Genomic DNA, 9,294 nt, shown 5'->3' with positions numbered 1-9,294 from the left:
TTCTCAAATTTTCTTTAGTCAGATGTTGGACTTCCTAAAATAGAGCTCCAATATTTTGTAATATTTTCCCCGTATGTTCTTTTTAAAAAAAAATCTTCCACCCTTTGACTGACTTTTCAATGTATTACTCTTTTTACTTTAATTTCCCAGAGCTCATTTCTGTTCTTTGTTCTTTTTTCAAAACTTCTTTGTGTTTGGGTGCAATTTTTCTTTTAATGGTATATGATTTTTTCTTTTATTATTTCAGAGAGAAAAGGGGGGAGAGAGAAAATTGGCGTGAGAGAGAAACATCAATCGTCTGCCTCCCATACATGCCTCAACCAGAATCGAACCCATCACCTTTTGGTGTATGGGACAACGCTCCAACCCACTGAACCACATTGGCCAGGGGGCAGTTTTATTTTCATTAAAAATGTTGTCACTAGAGTTCTCATTGAGGTTTTCTTCTGTTCCCTGCATTGTCTCTATTTTCTCCGTGTTCTTTTTTTTCAGTTTGGACCTTGTGTTTTCTTTGCTTGGACCTTGGTCTTTAATTTTGGAGGGTTTCTCAAGTGCCTGGCAACCCTTGGCTGTGCATTCAGTCTAAAAGAGCCCCTCGGATGTAGACGGGAAGCCCTGTGTGCCTGGGCATGGTCAGGTGGAGGTGGTCAGATGGCAAACCTACTTTCCTGTTGGGGGTGGGGTGGGTACCCAGCCAGATCTGCTTATCTTTCCCACGGGCTTATTCAGATCTCCTGAGAAGGAGAAACTGCTGGGCCAGCATTGAGCTGTGAGTAGGTATCTGGAAAACGAAGGAAAAGAAGAAATCCCTGCAGACCATTACAGCCTTACCCCTCCCTGCCTCTGGTGGGTGCCCCCCCCCCCCGACCCCCCGCCCAGTTCCGCATTTCCTTCCGGGGCTGTGGGAGAAGGGGAGGCATTGGTCCACGTGCCCTCCCTTGCCCCCTTTTTTCCAAGCTGAGGTTGGAGCTTTTGTTGTTGCTTTCTCAGTGTTTTTGGCATAGAGGTTGAACTCTGGTTGTCATGGCAACTCCAGCAGAGGGAAGGAGGGAGAGGGCCCGGGAGCATGAATTTATCCCGCTGTCAGCTGTTCTCCAAGTGGGGATCTGCAGAGGTTGCAGACTCAGGGTTGAGGGGAAGGCTGGTCCAGGATGGCCCTGTGGGCCCCACGTCTTCCTGTCCAGCCTGGCTCCACGCTGGCTTCTGCACCACACAAGGCTCCTCCTCCTGAGGTTCTGGGTGTGAGCAGAGGAGGAAGGAGAGCCCCCCAGAGGAACATCCAGGGCCTGGGCACTGTGCTGACCCCTCACTCCTGTGGGGGCAGCGGCCAGGGAGTGGGCCAGGGCCAGGGCCAGGGCGTTCCCTGGGGAAGCTGAGAACACAAACTCAACCGCTATCAGCCTGGACCCAGATGTCAAATAAGATCCAGAACCAGGCGTTTGGTGGTTAAGTGTCTTTCCAAGGAAATAGCCTCACTTTGCTAGTTTTTTTCTTAAAACATATGTCCCTCCAGTTCAAGTTTCTACTTCTGACAGCAACACATGACAAATACATTGGTTTTTACTAAAACAACAGCACATGCCCAGTGGTAGATGGCAGCTGGCATTAGGGATGGAGGGGCGATAGGGAATGGTGGAGACTGTAGCCACATGGTTAATTTGTTTTCTGGATGACAGGCACTGCTCCTTCCCCCTCCCGTTGACTGTTGTCGTGTGGTTATACTGGCTAATTGGGCAGGAGAAGCCAGGAACCCAGATTACATGACTCTTCCTGAATTTTACCTTTTCCTCACTGTGGTCTTGTGCCCACCTACACTCAGGGCCTTTTCAAGATCACAGACAAGGGAGCCCCTGCCATCATCTAAAGAGTTATAATGGGCCAAGCCTTTAGAAATGACCTCGACCTGCTACAGATAGGGACACTGGTCTCCAACAGGGCAGAGAGCTGCATGGCCAGAGGCACTGCATGGATTACTGGCAGGGCTGCAGCTGGAGGTACCCAGGGCAGGTAAACAGAAAGACAGCCCAGGAACACCTGTGCTGATGTGACCACTGCCTTGGTCCTTCCAGGTCAGCTGGGACTGAGATGCCTGGGGGTGACCATTTTAGCTCACATTGACTGGGACCGGCGCCAGCCTTGTGTTTTACAGGGGTATGTCGAACAGCAGGTCCTGGTCTGCTGAAAACACAATTTTATTCTTGTACCCGCAGCTCCTTTAAAACATGCTATCGAGCAAGTCTTCTCCTGCTTTATTAGATGAAGACTCGGGCGGGTCCCAGGCCTTCTCTGCTCACTCTCAGGCCGCAGCGACATTAATGAAATCGTAGACATTGATTTCACAGCACCTTCTCCCTTGCCTAGCTAGCTCAGTCCTGCCCTGGGAAGGGTCCATGGCTGGCTTCTTTGTTCTTTCCCAGTGTTTCCCCCTCCTTCAGCCGCCCTCCAGCCTGCTAGCCACTTTCGGACCCCTCCTGGGTGTGGGCGGGCAGAGGGAGGGGGGATGGAGGGCTGGCAAGGGAGGGAAAGTCTTGCTGGGGGGCACCGTCATGAGCTGGCTGTACCCTCTGAGCCTGGTGGGTGGGGAAAGCCAGCCCTTCCTTTGCAATCCCTGCCTGGGTATCTCTACTCTGGTCATTTGGGGAGGGAGATGGCACCTGTCATGGTTAGCAATGGCTCCCCCCCCGCCCCCCGCCCCAGTCTCCCAGCCAACCACAGGGGTCCCAAACTTACTGGATCGTCCCAATGATTTGTGTCAAAGGCCTAATGTCTGGCCCACTTCCCTGCTGTGTGACCTTGTTCAAGACCCTGTGTAACGTCCCTTGGTTCTAATTGTTCTCCGCTGCAAAGTGAGGGCGTGATATAGGTCAGTGCGGCCTGAGAGTTTCTGCTACGAGTGAGATGGGTCGGGACCCCCAACATTTAAGGGAGGCAGAGTAGAGTGGCAGTGAGTGGGGTCAAGGAGGCTGAGGGAAGGTCACGGGAGCCCAGTGTTGCAGAGGGGAAATGCAGTGAGGCCTGAGGCTGGCAGGGGTCACGGGGCCTCGGGGTCACAGCCTGGGGTTAGCTGGTGGAAAGCCCCGATCCCAGGACCCAGCCTGGCATGGTGTTGCTAGGCACCCATCAGGCAGGCTGGGATCCGTAAGCTGTCCTGGGAGGAATGTGGGGTGCCCCCACAGCCCAGGGGGCCTCTCCATCTTGTGCTCCTGGGATGGAGAAGCTGACCCCCCAGCATCTCTACCCTCTCCCAGCCACTGGTCCGGGCTTGGCCATTGTCCTCTTGGCCCTTCTACTGCCTTTCTGTTCTCCTTCTCACTTCAGAGCCAGAGGGCTAGACCAGCACGGGTCTGAGGGTTCAGTTCCTGAACCCCATTCCCAGGGCCCAGGACTTTCCTTTCCCAGGGTGCGTGGGTACCACACAGACTAAACCTGAACTTACGCTGCAGTTCAGATCTCTTGTGTGAATAGCCAATCGATGGATTGTCTTGGGGGTGGGGGCGCTAGACTTTTGGGGGAGGCTCAGGCTGAGACTAGACTTTGAGATGACAGAGTGCACCAGCAAGTTTGTCACAGGGACACTGGCTGGGAGAGTGATGGCCCTGTGCCACCCAGTAGGCCACAGCGATCCAAGATCTGTTCCCCAGCCGTGCCTGTGGCTGAGGGAGGCCGCCAGCTCCTGGGTGCTGGGAGCTGAGGGCACAGCCCTGAGGTCCGCACGGGAGGCACCTGGCCCTCTGGGCAGCGCTGAGGCATCGCTGAAGCCACTGTGGCTGGGACATCCATTCCCCAAAGGCGGACAGGAGCTGATCTGGGCCACCCGCCTTCCTGCCCGTGGCCGATGTGATGTCCTCGAGGAGACAGTGTCCTCGCACTCGCTGCAGCCCGGGGTGTGTAGCTGAGCGGAGGAGGCTGAGGGCAGTCCTGAAACCCAGGGCTCCCCGACCAGCGCACAAGTCCCGGGTCTGAGGCCCCGGGTGAATGCCTGTCTAGGGAGAAAAGGGACCCCAGCTTCTGTTGTTGCAATCCCCACCGGGGGCGAGCCTCTGCACTGTACCCCCTCCCTAAGGGCACCCTGTGTCACGCACCCTGTGTCACCCCTGGGCTCTCACGTCCTTCTGGGAACGCTATGCCCAGAACAGAGGCTTGATGTGGGCAGGGGCCTGCAGCCCGGGAGAGGAGCCTGCTCTACATCTGTGAGGGCTTTCAGGGAACATCTTCTGTGGGGGAGTTTTCCAAACCATTTTAGCAGGAGCCCAGTGCCTGAGACGCATGAAAGTCACTCTGCTTTTAGGGAGGTGATGGACTGGGCCCACTATTGACCCCTGACCCCCACACCCACCACCAGCAGCCACGGCAGTGGCCTTGACTTACCCCCAGGGCTCCAACAGTTAGGAAAACCACCCACCAACCTCAATCTCTGTGAAGTATTGGGTGCACCCGTTTCACAGGCAGGTACGCTGAGACTTCAAAGCAGGAGCCACCTACATGAGGTTGTTGGTTCATGTAGGGACATGAACCCAGGTTCCTGGGCCTCGCAGCTCCCTGGAGAACTCCATCTCCTGGCGGCTGGTTGGCTGCAGCAGCTCTGTTTAGAAGAATTAATTGTATTGTCCTAATTATGCATCTCAATATTCTAAGCCACCTTGCATCTGCTTGGAAGCAGGCAGGGTAAATGCATGTGCAAATGCCCCCTTTCGGATCAGCTTGGGTCTCTGCTCCCCTGGGGAGGAAATAAAAGAGGCTGAATCTGGGCCCTGCCCTTGATGAACTCACAGTGAGGTGGGGGTGGGGGTAGGGGGAGTGGAGGCAAAGAGGGTGGCGAACTCTGGGCCCCTCTCTGGAGCGGTAGGCAGGCTGGGCAGAGAGCTGGCACTCTGCACTGTGCCACCCGGTGGGGGGCATGGCAGCTGTCCCCAGGGCTCCATTCTGGCTAGCTGCAGTTTCTGTTTCTGGCCTGAATGCTCTGAAGAATATGGGTTCAGCCACTTATTAGCCATGACCTTAGGCAAGTTTGCTAACCCCTCTGTGCCTTAGTTTCCTCTTCTGCAATGTGGAGATTATAAAAGCACAAATCTCAGAGTCGTTGTGAAATCGATCATGCACCGGTTCTTGTAAACACACTTAGCAGTGGACCTGGCACGTGGCATATGCCCCTTAACATTTAGCTGCTGGTGATGACTGTGCACAGCCAGCCCAGGGACAGTGCTTCTTGCCCGAGGCCTGGTCATCGGAACCCTGGTCAAATGGAGAAGAGCGAGCCCGGCCCAGGAAGCAAGAGGCCTGGAACTCAGGTCCTTGCTCTGTCACTGAGGACCTGTGTCTTCTCTGGGCCTCAGTTTTGGCATCTGTCAAGTGGGGAGCTTGACTCCAAACACACCGTGGTGCTGTGAGGGTCAGACCAGATCACTGTGGGAAATACTATCCCTTTACCTGGCACGCTGGAGGCGTCCAGAGAACGCTGGGTCCCCTCCCAGGAGGCCGAGAGGAGGGCCCTGAGTTGGGTATCACACGGAGCCTCCTGAGAGCTGGGAAGGGAGAAGGAAGGAGAACCAGCAGCGAACTCGGATGGAGGCAGGTAGAGAAGTCAGGCTGGGACAGAGGAAACTTTCCTTGTCCTTCACTCAGCACATTCCCGGATATGAACGTGGCCTGGTCTCTGGGCTGGGTGCTGGGCATACATATCCCTGCACTGGGAGCTCCCAGGCTGGGAGAGTGGGTGAAGATGCTCCCTCAAATGAACCCCGTGCCCGGTGGAGATACAAAGACACCCCTGGGCTGGGGAAGGTTGGGCTTTGGTTGGGGTTGGCTGGGGTTGAAGACCTGTAGGCATGCCAGGTAGGCTGAGGGGCATCCCAGGTGGAGGGAACCCAGGGGCCAGGGCAGGGGCAGGAAATCATGAGAGGCAAGCTGCACCCCTTTCCCACGTTGCCCCGTCCCACCAGGAACAGAATTCTCGCTCCAGGAGTCAGCAATTATCTAGCCCAGAGCCGTTTCCTCCGAAGCAACAAACAGCACAACCAAGAGCCCCTTTTTGAAATACAGGCCAAAGCTCTGGGGCTGCACAGGAGAACATGGACTGAAGCTCGCCGCAGCGCCTGGGAGGGGTCCGTGAAGCCTGCCATGAGCCCGGCCAGGGTGGGCCCAGGCCCGGAAGGCTTCTCGGAGGAGGAGGTGATGGTGGAAGCCTGCTCCCCTGCGCCAGGAGAAAGCCATGGGTGCTTATTCACTTCCTACTGCAGATCAGGGCGGGAGTGCTCCTCCGATTCCTTCTCACTAAGAAGACAGGCCTCTTCGCAGGCGGGCGGGCTGCTGACAGGTTTTGTTTTCCCAGATGGGGATAATCAGCCTGTTTGGGAGTCGGCTGACAGCTCAGGCAGGCAGCCCCTGGAGCAGACACCGCCTGGGTGACAATGACAACCTCCAGCAGGTGGGGATTTCCGTTTGCCACATGGAGGAGAGGGCTGTGGGCAATTTCCGCTCAGGCGTGTGAACCGCAGAACGGCTGGCTGTGTCCCCATTTGATTCACGCTGAATGTCAGTGCTGAAGAGCGTCCAGCCATCCCCCTGCTCGGCGAGAAGAGACCCAATCAGATCTGCGCTTGGAGGGGCTTGTCCCCTCCCCCCCCCCCAGGGCATGACTCCCCTGCCTTCCCCATCCCTTGCTGACGGCCCCACCCCCACCAGCCTCCACAGCCCTGAAAGGCTGGGCCTCCACCTCCGCCCAGGCTGCTGTGCGCTCTTGAGGGACTCCTGAGCTAGGGGTCGCAGAGGGGAAGCCCCCACCAGCCGTGGGGTCTCTGTGGACAGGCCACAAGGGGGCCCCTCTCCTGCTCAGAATTTCTAGGCCCTTGGCTGGAAGGCTTGTGTCTTACACACATCTGTGCTGAAGAGTGTTTATTTTAGAATCACCTGGAGCAAAACACCCATATTCACTTTGAGAATAAACCCTCCATCAGGGCCCCTGGATCAGGGGTGGGAGGCCCCACCCCTGCTTCTCCAGCGCTGAGGAGGGAACAGGCCAGAGAGCCTTTCTGAGGGACTTACACTTTCCCCCACCTAATAGCACACACTTGGATTTCCTGCCATGCGGGGGAAGGGGGTGCTGGTCTGCAGCCTGAGGCCTCACCCGCCTGCTCCACGCCCCTGGGGAGCCCAGCAGGGAGCCCAGCTTCCATTCCTCGGCCTTTGCTTATCCAGGGCCAGAGCTGGGAGTTTTCGGGCCTTGATCAGAACCTGAGGTCTTCCCAGAGGGGCAGAGTGGGGACCTGGTCTCAGGTACCAACATGCCCCCTGGCGTGTGTTCCTGGGTTCAGCTCCAGGAGGTGGCAGAGCCAGGGCTGGGAGGCAGGGCTGGCTCTGTCCTCAGTTCCTGGCCACTGACCCTCGGTGTGACAGTGAGTGAGCCTCTCCACCCCTCCCCTCCGCACCTCGGTTTTTCTGCCTGCCTCAAGGGTGAGTGGGAGACCCCAGCAAGGCATATAGACGCTGTAGCCCCCAGAGAGGCGCCTCTGGGACCACCAGCCATCTGCCCCTGGGTAGCCTTGCAGCCCTGTGGAGCAGCTTTCCTCCTCTGTGGTCTCCCAGGCAACGCCGAGCTGCCTGCCAAGCTCGCTGCCAGGACCTGGCTCCGAACACATCTTTAGTGCCACACAGAGATGGCTGATGGCAGGAGCGGGGCGAGGCCCGGCCTCCCCAGCTGTCACAGGGAGCAGTCAGACAAAGCCAGAGTGGGGTCAGGAGGGGGAAGGCTGGGACCAGGGGGCCTGGGAAAGTTGCTCAGAGTGCCTGGCTGCCCTCCTCCTACCTCATCCTCCTAACACTGCCCTCTCAGTGACCCCTTCTTTCCAGAACACCCATTTGGAGCCTCACAGCTCTGGGCCTCAGTTTCCCCTTGTATCGAAGAGGTGTGGGCCGATCTCTGGGCCTCCAGACTCTAAAGACCTGAGAAAAGAGCCAGGATGTCAGAGGCCTGAGGGATGGGCGCTGAACAATCTTCAGAAAGCACAGACCCAACAGGACACGGGAAGGCCCTCTCTCAGGACATCCATTAGACAGGGTCTCCTGACCCATTTGCTCCTGGCTCCATGCCACTGGGGAGGGTCCTTCTCCCGGCTGGCTTCGCTGTTAGCCTCGCCCTCGGCCACTCGCAGTATTTGCAGGTTTTGGTAGCCGGGCAGTTCTTTCTTTAGTTACAGTCACTCCTTCCTTAAAGCTACCATTCCATCATCTGGGTCCCGAGAGCTGTGGAAGCTGGAGCTAGCCCTGGGAGGTGGGGCCCGGGGGTGTGTGTGCAGAGAGGAGAGAGTCCTGGGGACTGCTGCTTCTGCATGAAAATAGCTGCTTCTGCTCAGCCGACATGGCTCAGTGGGTGAGCATCGAACTATGAACCAGGAGGAGGTCACAGTTCGATTCCCGGGCAGGGCAAATGCCTGGGTTGCGGAATCGATCCCCAGTGTGGGGTGTGCAGGAGGCAGCCAATCAATGATTCTCTCATCATTGATGTTTCTATCTCTCTGTCCCTCTCCCTTCCTCTCTGAAATCAATAATGTATATTGTTCAGCGGCATTCCTGGCCTCCACCCACCAGATGCCAGTAGCACCCCCACCTCTATCCCAATCTGCATGTGAGGGGGTGGGAGAGATCTCCCAGCACCCACAGGAGAGGTCAGGGTAAGGAGGTGGGGCCTACCTCCAGCAGATTTCTGGGTCTAGAGCAAAATCTGGCCATTTTCTGTCCAGGCTGGGTCTCACGGGGCCTGGCCAGGCCAGAGGCACCAGAGGGGACCGCTGCTTCAATGGGGAGTTCCACTGGGACTGGACCCCTGGCAGCATCAGGTGGCCAGATAGGCAAAGATATTGTCAATTATGTAAATTAGAAAAAGACACCCTTTCTGGAGAGACGTGGCTCTGCAGAGAATGGATTTCTGGTCTCACCACCTCTGTTAGGGGAGGGGAGGGTGCAGGACCTGAACTGCATCTGAAGCAGCCCGCTGAGCAGAGATTGCAGGAGGATGGGAAGCAGGTTTATTCAAGAGCCAGCAGCTTGAGAAGATGGGGGACTCTAGTCACAAAGACCATCTTAACATCTCGGTGCAGGCAGGGGCTTTTATTGGGGGGAGAGGGAGGTAGAACAATCCCCCAAGAGGGGGTTGTGGGCTCTTAGTTGAGGGTGCTATGGCTTTATTCGAAGGTGAGCAAATCTCCTGGAGCCAAAATGTCTTCTGAGGGCTGGAGTCTGCTTCCTTTGAGATTAGCTTCTAGAATCCTTTAAGCAAACAGGCTGTTTATCAGTAGCTAC

The sequence above is a fragment of the Myotis lucifugus genome, unplaced genomic scaffold (assembly GCF_000147115.1).
Source record: "Myotis lucifugus unplaced genomic scaffold, Myoluc2.0 scaffold_52, whole genome shotgun sequence".
NCBI lineage: Eukaryota > Metazoa > Chordata > Mammalia > Chiroptera > Vespertilionidae > Myotis > Myotis lucifugus.
Note: the sequence above shows the minus strand (reverse complement) of the source record.